The 11,912-nt window shown below is 38.0% G+C and overlaps 1 non-coding gene across 1 annotated transcript; it reads right to left on the reverse strand.

Moving 5' to 3' along the window:
* Positions 1-9,385: 9,385 nt before the first annotated feature.
* On the reverse strand, positions 9,386-9,564 carry LOC111560705. The gene has a single exon (XR_002742699.2). It is a non-coding gene; the product is annotated as a U11 spliceosomal RNA (small nuclear RNA).
* Between the last annotated feature and the right edge of the window lie 2,348 nt (positions 9,565-11,912).

Here is an 11,912-nt window from a genome sequence, read left to right on the forward strand (position 1 = left end):
CTCTCTATAGTTAAGTGTCTGTTTCTTGGTTTGCCTCTCTCTCTCTTTTTTCCCTATGCTCCTTTGTTTTATTTCTTAAATTCCACATGAGTGAAATCATGTGGTATTTGTCTTTCTCTGATTTATTTTGGTTAGCATAATACTCTAGCTCCATCCATGTTATTGCAAATGGCATGATTTCATTCTTTTTTTATAAATAATATTCCATTGTATATATACACCATATCTTCTTTATCCATTTATCAGTTGATGGACATTTGGGCTGTTTCCAAAACTTGGATGTGATAGATAATATTGCTATAAACATTGGGGTGCATGTGTCCCTTTGAATTAGTATTTTTGTATTCCTTGGGCAAATACCAAGCAGTGCAAAATAGGGTAGTTCTATTTTTAACTTTTTGAGGAACTTCCATACTGTTTTCCAGAGTGGCTGCATCAGTTTGCATTCCCACCAACAGTGCAAAAGGATTCCCCTTTCTCCACATCCTCACCAACACCTGTTTTTTCTTGTATAGTTGATTTTAGCTATTCTGACTAGTGTGAGGTGACATCTTATTGTAGTTTTGATTTGTATTTCCCTGGTAATGAGTCTGTTGGACATCTGGATGAAATGCCTGTTCATGTCTTCTGCCCATTTTTTAATTGGATTGGGAAGGATCCTTTTAAAATGATTCCATGTTGGTTTCTTTGTGGGGACACTTGGCCCACCGGACCACTTATGCATCTTTGCCCTGCTAACAAGTGCAGTGCAGTTCACTCTCTATCCCACACACCTTACTTGCCATGTCAGTCAGCTGGCATCTTGCTTTTGAACTTCCTCAGGTGGGAGTTAGGATATCATTCCCTATGGACTTCCAGACCCCAGGAGATATATGCCAAACATTCTGAGAGGTGCTAGTGGAAGCCTCTAAGTCACTTGGCCTTAGGCGAAGGGAACAACCCTTCTCCCTCCCCAGAGTGGCAAAGAGGAAATTCAGAGCCCACAGGTAACTCCCAACACAATCCTCATTCTCATATACAAACTGTAGAACATTAGTAAAGCTGGCCAACTGGATCACAATCTCTTCCCATCTCCCTTTGAGGTGGTTGGTGGGGGAAGGGGGTGCCTGGCATCTATTGTGTTCCTTTCTGCTTCTGAGGCCTTTGCTGAAACTCCAAAGACAACAGGGAGAATCTAATTAACATCCTGTCACAACTGCTGTCTGTCACCAGTTCAAGAAACTCTTACTAGACCCCCAATGAAAATGGTGAAATGGGTACACACACACACACACACACACACACACACACACTGCAGCAGACGTATAGCAATGACAGATAAAACCTGAAAAGGGAAAAGAGACCTAGACTTTAAGACACAATACACCTTCCCTGTGAATATGTGCAAATCCACAAACTTCCGAGGCTTTGAAATAAGTCTAGATAGAAGTAAGGGTAGCCATCAGAGATTTCATTCCTGTGTGTGGAGATATAAGTGCCTCCCAGGAAGTGGAGGACCTGGGCCAGGTTTTCAGCTTGAAGCTAAGGACACTCCAACCCTATGTGCAACCTGAACACAACTATTGCCAAACCTCTGCTTGGGGCTATAGCTTTATGGGAAGCTGTGTGCCAAGTAAGCAGGAGAACAAAGTTGTTGAGTCTTTAGATGAGAACTGAGCTTAGGCACTGCCTGTTCAGTGAGTGGAATGGCTGTACCTTTATATCACCAGCTCCTATATGCTAGCAATAACCAATTAGAAAATATGATTTTATGTTAAACATGGTGGATTCAATCCATGCATTATCACTATTAAGTCCCTAAACCCCTCTAAAATGACAGTAAATGTTTCATTTGTCTGTTTTTTAAGGTGTATACTCCTACATGCAACCTGTAAATGTGAGGGAGATAATGCTCCATGGTGTGGAATTTTGACCAGTGGGAGACAAGAGCCTGTGAATAATTTATCTCCATTTCTTCCATTATCTCACCTCTCCCAGGATGGTTTTGAGAAGCAGTTTGTTTATTGAGGACACGGTGTCCAAATCCAGCAATCACTTTCATTTAGTGGCCGTCAGGTATCTGATGAAACATCCTCCTGTTGTTTCTCCTTTCTTTCCTGCATCACTCTCCTTGTCCCTCACACCTGCACCCTGGACTCCCTAATAATACAATGAGGCTCTGGTTTAGGGGGAACCAGGCTAACACAAATGACAACAAAAAGAATGATATACTTGACTTCACCACAATGAAGAATTCCTCCTCATCAAATGGCACCATTAAGAGAATGGAGTTGGATGGGAATGCAAGCTGGTGCAGCCACTCCAGAAAACAGTATGGAGGTTCCTCCAAAAACTAAAAATAGAACTACCTTATGACCCAGCAATTGCACTACTAGGCATTTATCCACAGGATACAGGTGTGTTGTTTCGAAGGGACACATGTACCCCCATGTTTATAGTAGCACTATCAACAATAGTCAAAGTATGGAAAGAGCCAAATGCCCATCGACCATCGATGGATGAATGGATAAAGGAGATGTGGTATATATATATATATATATATATATATATGTATATATATATATATATATACACACACACACACACACACACACACACACAATGGAGTATTACTCGGCAATCAAAAAGAATGAAATCTTGCCATTTGCAACTACATGGATGGAACTGGAGGGTATGATGCTAAGTGAAATTAGAGAAAGACAAAAATCATATGACTTCACTCATATGAGGACTTTAAGAGACAAAACAGAGGAACATAAGGGAAGGGAAACAAAAATAATATAAAAACAGGGAGGAGGACAAAACAGAAGAGACTCACAAATATGGAGAACAAACTGAGGGTTCCAGGAGGGGTTGTGGGAGGGGGGATGGGCTAAATGGGTAAGGGGCACTAAGGAATCTACTCCTGAAATTATTGTTGCACTAGATGCTAACTAATTTGGATGTGAATTTTAAAAAAATAAATAAAACAAGTTAAAAAAAAAGAAGACATACAGATTGCAAGTATGTGCATAAAACAATGTGCAAACATCAGGAAAGGTAAAGTAACAGTACAATGAGATAGCACTAGAAAACTATTAGAAAGGAGAAACTGAAATTTCAATTACTGGTGAGAACACAGAGTAACAGGGGCACTCATACATTACTGGTGGGAATATAAAATGATATATCAAATTTAGAAAACATATATACTTTCAAAAAATAGGTGTGTACATGTTTAAAATTGTTATATCATCTTGGAAAATTGACCCTTTCTGTCATTTTTTAATATCCTTTTTATTCATGATAATTTTCCTTGTTCTAATGACTATATTGTCCTTATACCCATTGTAGTTTTTTCTGGCTGTTTGAATAGTATATCACTTTTACTTTTTTTACTTCATATAATTTTCCTTCCTAAAATATTAATCATATTCACATAACATGGTTGAATACGATTTTCTTAATCCACCCTGAAAATCTCAGGCTTTTAACTTGTATATTTAGATCATTTTCATTAAAATCATTGCTAATGTGAAAAATAAATAAATAAAAATAAATAAAAAGTCAGTATGGCTCTAAATCATACACTGATATATACAGAAACTTAATACAACAAAAGAAGCATTTAATATCACTTCTGCTGAGATGCCCTCACTGACCATCTGTAATAAATTAGATTCCCCTTGCTGACATCCTTATAATATCTCCAGTATAATTATAATTGCTTGTTTAATATCTGTCAGCTCTGTGAGACTGATGGCCATGTCCATTTTGTTCAAACTTGTAAAATCTACATGTAGCACAATACCTGGTTTATAGTAAAAAATACATATTTATAGTCAATAATTTTGTAATATATTTACTGTGGTGAGAATTTGGAAATGTGTGAGCTGCTAAATCATTATGTTGTACACCTGAAACTAATTTAATATTGTATGTCAACTATACTTCAATTAAAAACAAAAAATAAAAATAAGTTTAAAAAAGGAGAATGGAGTTGGAAAAGATATGGTACACGTAAAAAGGACTCGTACATACAATATATAAACAACAGCTAAAATACAAGAAAAAGACAGACACCTCGATCAAAACATGGACAAAATATTTAAGTGCTCAAAAGTGGAAATCCAAATGGCTAGGAAACATGTAAAACCTCACAAATAATCATGAAAATGAAAAGTAAAACCATAATGAAATAACACTTTACACTTACTAACAGGGCTAAAATTCCAGATGTTGGTGAGGATGTAGAACAAAGGACATGCACATACACTTCAGATGGGAGTGTAAGTTGGCACAGCCCCTTTGAGAACAGTTTGGCATTATCTGCTAAAGTTGAAAATGACTATTTAATTCTATTCCTAAGTATATATCCTAAGAAAATCATGTGCAGGTATACTGGGAGATGTGTGTAAGAATGCTCACAGAGGGGCGCGTGGGTGACTCAGTTGGTTAAGGGTCCAACTCTTGATTTAGGCTCAGGTCATGAACTTCTGGTTGTGAGCTGTCTCCTAACAGTGCAGAGCCTGCTTGGGATTCTCTCTCTCCCCCTCTCTCTCTGCCCCTGTCCCACTCACATTCGTTCGCTCTCTCTCTCCCTCCCTCTCTCTCAAAATAAATAAGTAAACATTTTTCTTTAAAAAGAATCCTCACAGAAGCTTTATTTGTAATAGACAAACAGTCCACATATTCTTCAACAGCAAAATGGATTCACTTTGTATGTTTATAGAATGGCATACTATACTGAGTTGAAAATGAACGAACTGCTTAATTCAATAACAGAAATAAATCTTAAGAACAATATTGAGCCAAAGAAAATAGATACAAAAGTACTACATACTGCATGATTCCATTTGTAAAAAATTTTCTAAACTGGCAAATTAAACCATAGTGAATAGGAGTGCATTCTTAGGTGGTACATTATAAAGAAAAGTAAACTGAAAACCCTAAGAATCAGCATGGTGGTCATCAAAAGTGTGGAAGGCACTGTGATTCAGGAGAATGGAGACGGGTCTTTTGGGGTGTTGGCATTGTTCCACATCTTCACTTGGGTGATTGTTTTTCCACAGATATCAGTTTTTTCATAACTTAGTAAACTGCACATTTATGTTTTACACCCCTTTTATGTACAGTATGAAAATTTTTACAATATAAAAGGGTTAAAGAGAGAAGACAAAACTGTAGCCTATGAGATTTGAAGTCCAGATGGTATTATTTTTGTGCTAGCAAGCAATTTATGTTCCTCAGATGTGGTAGCCACCCTCCAAGATGGCCTCCCATGATCTCTGTCTCCTGGTATTTACATCCTTGTATAGTCCCCTCCTATATGGCAGTAGGTTTGGTCTGTGTGACCAATAGAATATGACAACTTATAAAATAATTTAAAAACTAACATTAATAGGGGCACCTGGCTGGCTCAGTCTGTGGAGCATATGACTCTTGATCTCAGGGTTGTGAGTTTGAGTCCCACATTGGATGTAGACATTATATATAAATAAAATCTTTTTAAAAAATGAACACTAGCAACAATATGAACAGCTAACACAAATGTTTATGAAACAGCTAACATTTACAGCAATGTATCCCAAAGTGTAATATGCACACCTGAAGTAATTCTAGAGATTTATGTAAAACAAACTTCTATGTATTAATAGACAAGTGTTTGCTTAATTGATTACAAAATGGCTTGCTGGGGTGCCTGGGTGACTCAGTCAGTTGGGCATCCAACTTTGGCTCATGTCACGATCTCACAGCTTGTGAGTTTGCGCTTTGGATTCTGTGTCTCCCTCTTTCTCTGCCCTTCCCCTTCCCAAAAAAATAAATAATAAAACATTAAAAAAAAATTTTTAATGGCTTGCTGAAGCATCTGAGTGGCTCAGTCAGGTGAGTGTCAGACTCTTGATTTCAGCTCAGGTCATGATCCCAGGGTTGTGGGATTGAGCCCCACATTGGGCTATGCACTGAGAGTGGAGCCTGCTTAAAATTCTCCCTCTCTCTCTCTCCCTCTGTCCCTTTGCCCTGCTTGTGTACTTTCTCTTTCAAATAAATAAATAATAAATTTAAAATGGCTTGCATATAAAATTTATATCTTCATAGATATTGCTAAATTGGAGGCAAAGTAAAAAGAAGTTAAGGTGATTTTTTAAAAGTTTATTTATTTATTTATTTATTTTATTTTATTAATTTATTTATTTACATAATCTCTATTCTCAACCTGGGACTCAAACTCATAACCCCAAGATCAAGAATTGCATGCGGAGGACCCCTGTGTGACTCAGTTGGTTAAGCATCAGACTCTTGATTTTTGGCTCAAGTCATGATCTCATGGTTTGTGGGCTCCAGCCCCATGTTGGGTTCCATGCTGTCAGCTTGGAGCCTGCTTGAGATTCTCTTTCTCCCTCACTCTCTGCCCCTCCCCCACTCACATGTGTGCTCTCTAAATAAATAAATAAATGAATAAACATTGGGGCACCTGGGTAGCTCAGTCAGTTGAATTTCCAACTCTCGGTTTTGGCTCAGGTCATGATCTCATGGTTCACAGGATAGAGCCCTGCATCAGGCTCTTCTCAGGCAGAGACTGCTTGGGATTCTCTCTCCCTCTCTCTCTGCCCCTTTCCCTCTTGCGCTTTCCATCTCTCTCTCAAAATAACTAAATTAACATATAAAAAATGAGTAAACATTTTTTTAAAACCTACTACCAAAAAAAAAAAAAAAAAAGAGTTGCATGTTCTTCAAGTGAGTCAGCTGGGCACCCCTAAGGTTGACTTTTAATGTTAAGGAAACTGTAATACTATGGTATTCTTCTTTTTTTTTTTTTTTTTTGGTTAAAGTTTATTTTATTCATTTTTGGGGGGGAGGGAGGGAGAGAGAGAGAGAGAGAGAGAGAGAGAGAGAATCCCAAGCAGGCTCCAAGCTGACAATGCAGAGTGAGACATGGGGCTCAGTCTCATGAATCATAAGATCATGGCCTGATCCTAAACCAAGACCTGGAGCTTAACCGACTGAGCCACCCAGGGGCCACCAAAATCAATTGTATTTCTATATACCTATGGAAAGAAACTAAAATTTGAAAAACGGGCCTATTTTCAATAACTTCAAAAAATTCCAAGTACTTAGAATAAATCTAATAAATAAAGTATAAAATCTCTTCAGAGAAAACTATAAAACATTAATAAAAGTAAGTAAAGAAGATCTAAATAACTGGAGGGATATACCATATTCGTGGACTGAAAGACTCAATATTGTAAAAATGTTAATTAACTCTTCCCAAATTGATCTATAGATAGAGTCGATGTAATCCTAACATATTTTTTGGTAGGAATCAACAACTTGATTTGAAAATATGTATGGAAACACAAAAGTTGAAGAATGGCAAAAGCACTTTGCAAGAAGAACACTACCAGACATTAAGACTTATCAGAAATCTACAGGGGCACTTTGCTGGCTCAGTTAGTAGAGCATATGGGGTCATGAGTAAGAGCCCCATATTTGATGTAAAGGTTACTTAAAAAAAAAAAGATTTATCAGAAAGCTACAAATTAAGATTGTATAATATTGGCACAATGAGACAACTAGATCAATGACTACAATTCAGAGTCCAGAAACAAATCCATGCTTGTTTTAGGACAAATTTGTCACTGCAGTGCACTGGGAAACAGAAGATATTTTCAGTTAATGGGCTGGGTCTCCTGGGCATATAACTACAGGGGAAAAAAATGAATCTTGACCTTTATCTAATACCATACACAAAAGTTAATTCCAGATTGATATTATCTACATGCAAATTTCAGATTGTAAAAGGTAAAACAATTAAGTTTCTAGAAGATGACATAGGAGAATATCTTCATGACTCTCAATAGGCAAAGAAAGATTTCTTAAATAGGACACAAAAAGCACTAACTGTAAATGAAAAAACTGGTATATAAGACTATATTAAAAGTGGAAACTTTGGTTGCTCAAAAGACACCATTAAGAGAGTGAAAACATAAGTCATGGAATGAAGGACAATATTTGCAAAACATCCAAGAAAGAGCTTGTACTAGTATAAAAAACTTGCACATCAATAAGAAATATATAGGCAATCCAATAAAAAATGGGCAAAGGACTTAAATAGTCATTTAAGAAAAGAAGCTCTCCGATGGCCATTAAGCATGCGAAAAGGTGCTAAACTGTCTTAGTTATCAGAGAAATGGGAAAAGATACACTGTACTAAACACTTATTAGGTTAATTAGAGGATTAATACAGCCCTCTCATACAGGGCTGGTGGGCATGTAAATTGGTACAACCACCTGGGAAAACTGTTTGGCAGTATTTACTAAAATTGAACATTCTCTATGACCCAGCATTTCCTAAGCATATGCCCATCAGAAATATGCACATATATGCATCAAAAAAGATATATGTACAGGGGTGCCTGGGTGGCTCAGTTGGTTAAGCATCCAACTCTTGATTTCAGTTCATGTCATGATCTCATGGTTTGTGGGTTCATGACCCACATTGGGCTCTGTGCTGACAGTGCAGAACCTGCTTAAGATTCTCTCTCTCTTGGGGCGCCTGGGTGGCGCAGTCGGTTAAGCGTCCGACTTCAGCCAGGTCACGATCTCGCGGTCCGTGAGTTCGAGCCCCGCGTCGGGCTCTGGGCTGATGGCTCACAGCCTGGAGCCTGTTTCCGATTCTGTGTCTCCCTCTCTCTCTGCCTCTCCCCCATTCATGCTGTCTCTCTCTGTCCCAAAAATAAATAAACGTTGAAAAAAAAAAAAAAAGATTCTCTCTCTCTTTCTCTCTCTGCCCTTCCCCAGCTCACACACGTGCTCTCTCTCTCTCTCTCAAGAATAAATATATGAACATTTAAAAAAAAGACACATACAGAAAAATTCTGGAAATAGTGTTGATAGTTGCACAACATTGTGAGTATACTTAATGCCTTTGAATTGTACACTTAAAAATAGCTAAAAAGTTAAATATTATGTATGTTTTCCCACAATAAAAATGACATACAAAAACATTCTTATGGCATTATTTATAATAGTCGAGATTTCAACTGTATAATGAACACATTGTAGTATATTCATACAATGGAATACCATATAGCAATGCAAAAAATAGACTATAGTTATATGCAATAACTATATGAATTTCACAGATTCAATGTTGCATCAAAGAAGCCAGACACACAAAAAATACAAACTGTATGATTTTATTTATACTGGGTTCAGAAAGCAGGCAAAATTAATTATGAGGTTTGAAGTTCAATGGTTACATGAGGGGGGCTTCTGGAATCCTGAGAATGTTCTATTTCTTGACCAAGATGTGTTCACTTTGTGATAATTCATCAAGCTAAACACTTAGGATTTATTTGTGCACTTTTCTGTATATAGGTTTCAATTTTAAAAGTTTGTAAAAAGGGGCACCTGGTTGCCTAGTCGGTTAAGCATCTGACTTTTTTTTTTTTCTTTCAGAACCAATGATCACAAGCTGCCTGGGTACCAAAAAATTATGCTTCTGAAATCTCTTGATGTCAATTCCACACGAAGAGCAATGGAGCTGCCCTATGTGTGCCACTCACAATAGAAGCCCTTTTTTAAGCATCTGACTCTTAATATCAGCTGAGGTCATGATCTCACTGTCATGGGATCGAGCCCCTTCTCACACACTGAGCAAGGAGACTGCGAGGATTCTCTCTCTCCCTCTCTCTCTGCCCCTCCCCCTCTCTCTATCTCTCACAAAATAAATAAATTTTAAATAAACAAAGCAACCAACCAACAAATAAATAAACAAAAAGTTTACAAAGAGGAGATGAAGACACAGTCCCTGCTCTCATATAACTTAAGGTCAAGATGAGTTGTATGAGAGTCGTATGTTTATTAATAAACAAACAAACATAAAATTACAACCGTGATAAGTATGATGAAATAAAAGGCATGGGATGGTCTGAGAACATATAGTAAGGAGATCTGACATGGCCAGAGAAGTTAAAAAGGGCTTCCCAAATAAGTGATGTTGGTGTTGAGTTCTGAAGATGAAAAGGAGGCAGAAGTGGAGGGTAAAGCTTTCTAGGCAGAGGGAACCCTTTATCTGGGACTTCCCGATATTTTCATTTTTCATTGTCCTTGGCTCTGTCCACTCTAGTCACCTAGTCAGTCTGTACCTATTCCTGCTCAGGACTGAAGGGAATAATTTCTTTTCTTTTCTTTTTTAATGTTTATTTATTTACTTTTGAGAGACAGAGAGCGCAAGCAGGGGAGGGATAGAGAGATAGAGGGAGACACAGAATCCGAAGCAGACTCCAGGCTCTGAGCTGTCAGTGCAGAGCCCGATGAAGGGCTGGAACTCACAAACTGTGAGATCAAGACCTGAGCTGGAGTCGGACGCTTAACCGACTGAGCCACCCAGGTGCCCCAGGACTGAGAGGAATAATTTCTTGACACACTTGTAACCCATTCCTGACATGAGGTTTGGAAACAACTTGCAAGTTACACAAATTACAGAGCTTTTTTTATTCTTGAATGGTTTGAGAGTAAATTGCTACCTATTGCCCCACTGTTTCTGAGTACTTCAGTAGGTGTTTCCTAAAGTAAGGACATTATCTTACATAACTCCCATACAATATAGATTAACATTGATAAAGAACAACCACTTAACTTGCAGACTCTGCTCAAGAGCCTCTGGTTGTCCCCAAAAGATCCAGATCATAATCATAACACTGCATTTAAGTTTTATATCTCTTTAGTCTTATTCATCAGGAACAGTTCATTTCTTTGCTTGACATTCACGACCTGACTTTTTAAAAGATTATAGGCCAGAGCACCATGGTGGCTCAGTCGTTTAAACGTCCAACTTAGGCTCAGGTCATGATCTCATGGTTCGTGAGTTCGAGCCCCACATCAGGCTCGACACTGGTGATAAAGAGCCTGCTTGGGATTCTCTCTCTCTACCTCTCTCTGCCCCTCCCCCACATTTTCTCTCTCTCTCTCTCTCTCTCTCTCTCTCTCTCTCTCTCTCTCAAATAAATAAATAAACTTTTTTAAAATTTAAAAAAATAATTAGATCTTTAAAAACAAAAAAGATTATAGGCCAGTTATTTTATGTGTCTCAATTTGGTTTTGCTGGGATTTCCTTGTGGTTGGATTCACACTATATATCATTGGTAGGAATACTATAGAAGGGATGATACCTTCCTCTCATTGCATCCCATCAGGTGGTGCAAGACTTCAAATGTTCCTTTTTATTTTTTATTTATTTAAAAAAAATTTTTTTTTTCAACGTTTATTTATTTTTGGGACAGAGAGAGACAGAGCATGAACGGGGGAGGGGCAGAGAGAGAGAGGGAGACACAGAATCGGAAACAGGCTCCAGGCTCTGAGCCATCAGCCCAGAGCCCGACGCGGGGCTCGAACTCGCGGACCGCGAGATCGTGACCTGGCTGAAGTCGGACGCTTAACCGACTGCGCCACCCAGGCGCCCCTAAATGTTCCTTTTTAATGCTGATAAGGTGAACTTTCCCATCACCTGAGGAAGGTGATATCTGCCAGGCTTATCTACTGTGCAGTTTCTCTTTTTTTAGGAATTTGTTAAGTATTTTGCATAGAAGCATTTGAAACTGTAATTGTCCTGTTCATTATATAATCCATTCATTCATTTATATCACTATTGGCTTATGGTTTTTGATTATATTCAATGAACTGTAATCTGTTACTATCATTATTTATTTTGATCCTCAAAGTGTCTTCAATTTAGCTAGTGAGAGCCCATTCTGTGTTCTTTTGATACATTTCCATTACTGTTTGAGTACTTCCTTTTTTGGGGGCACAACAAAATGTTCAGCCTATCTTGTACTTTCCTTCTTTCCAGTGGTGGAGTCAGCCATTCCTGCAAGAAGCCCTTTCGGTGAGAAATAATACTTAGAATCCAAGATCTATGAAGTTGGTGT

Source organism: Felis catus, chromosome B2, assembly GCF_018350175.1.
Source record: "Felis catus isolate Fca126 chromosome B2, F.catus_Fca126_mat1.0, whole genome shotgun sequence".
NCBI lineage: Eukaryota > Metazoa > Chordata > Mammalia > Carnivora > Felidae > Felis > Felis catus.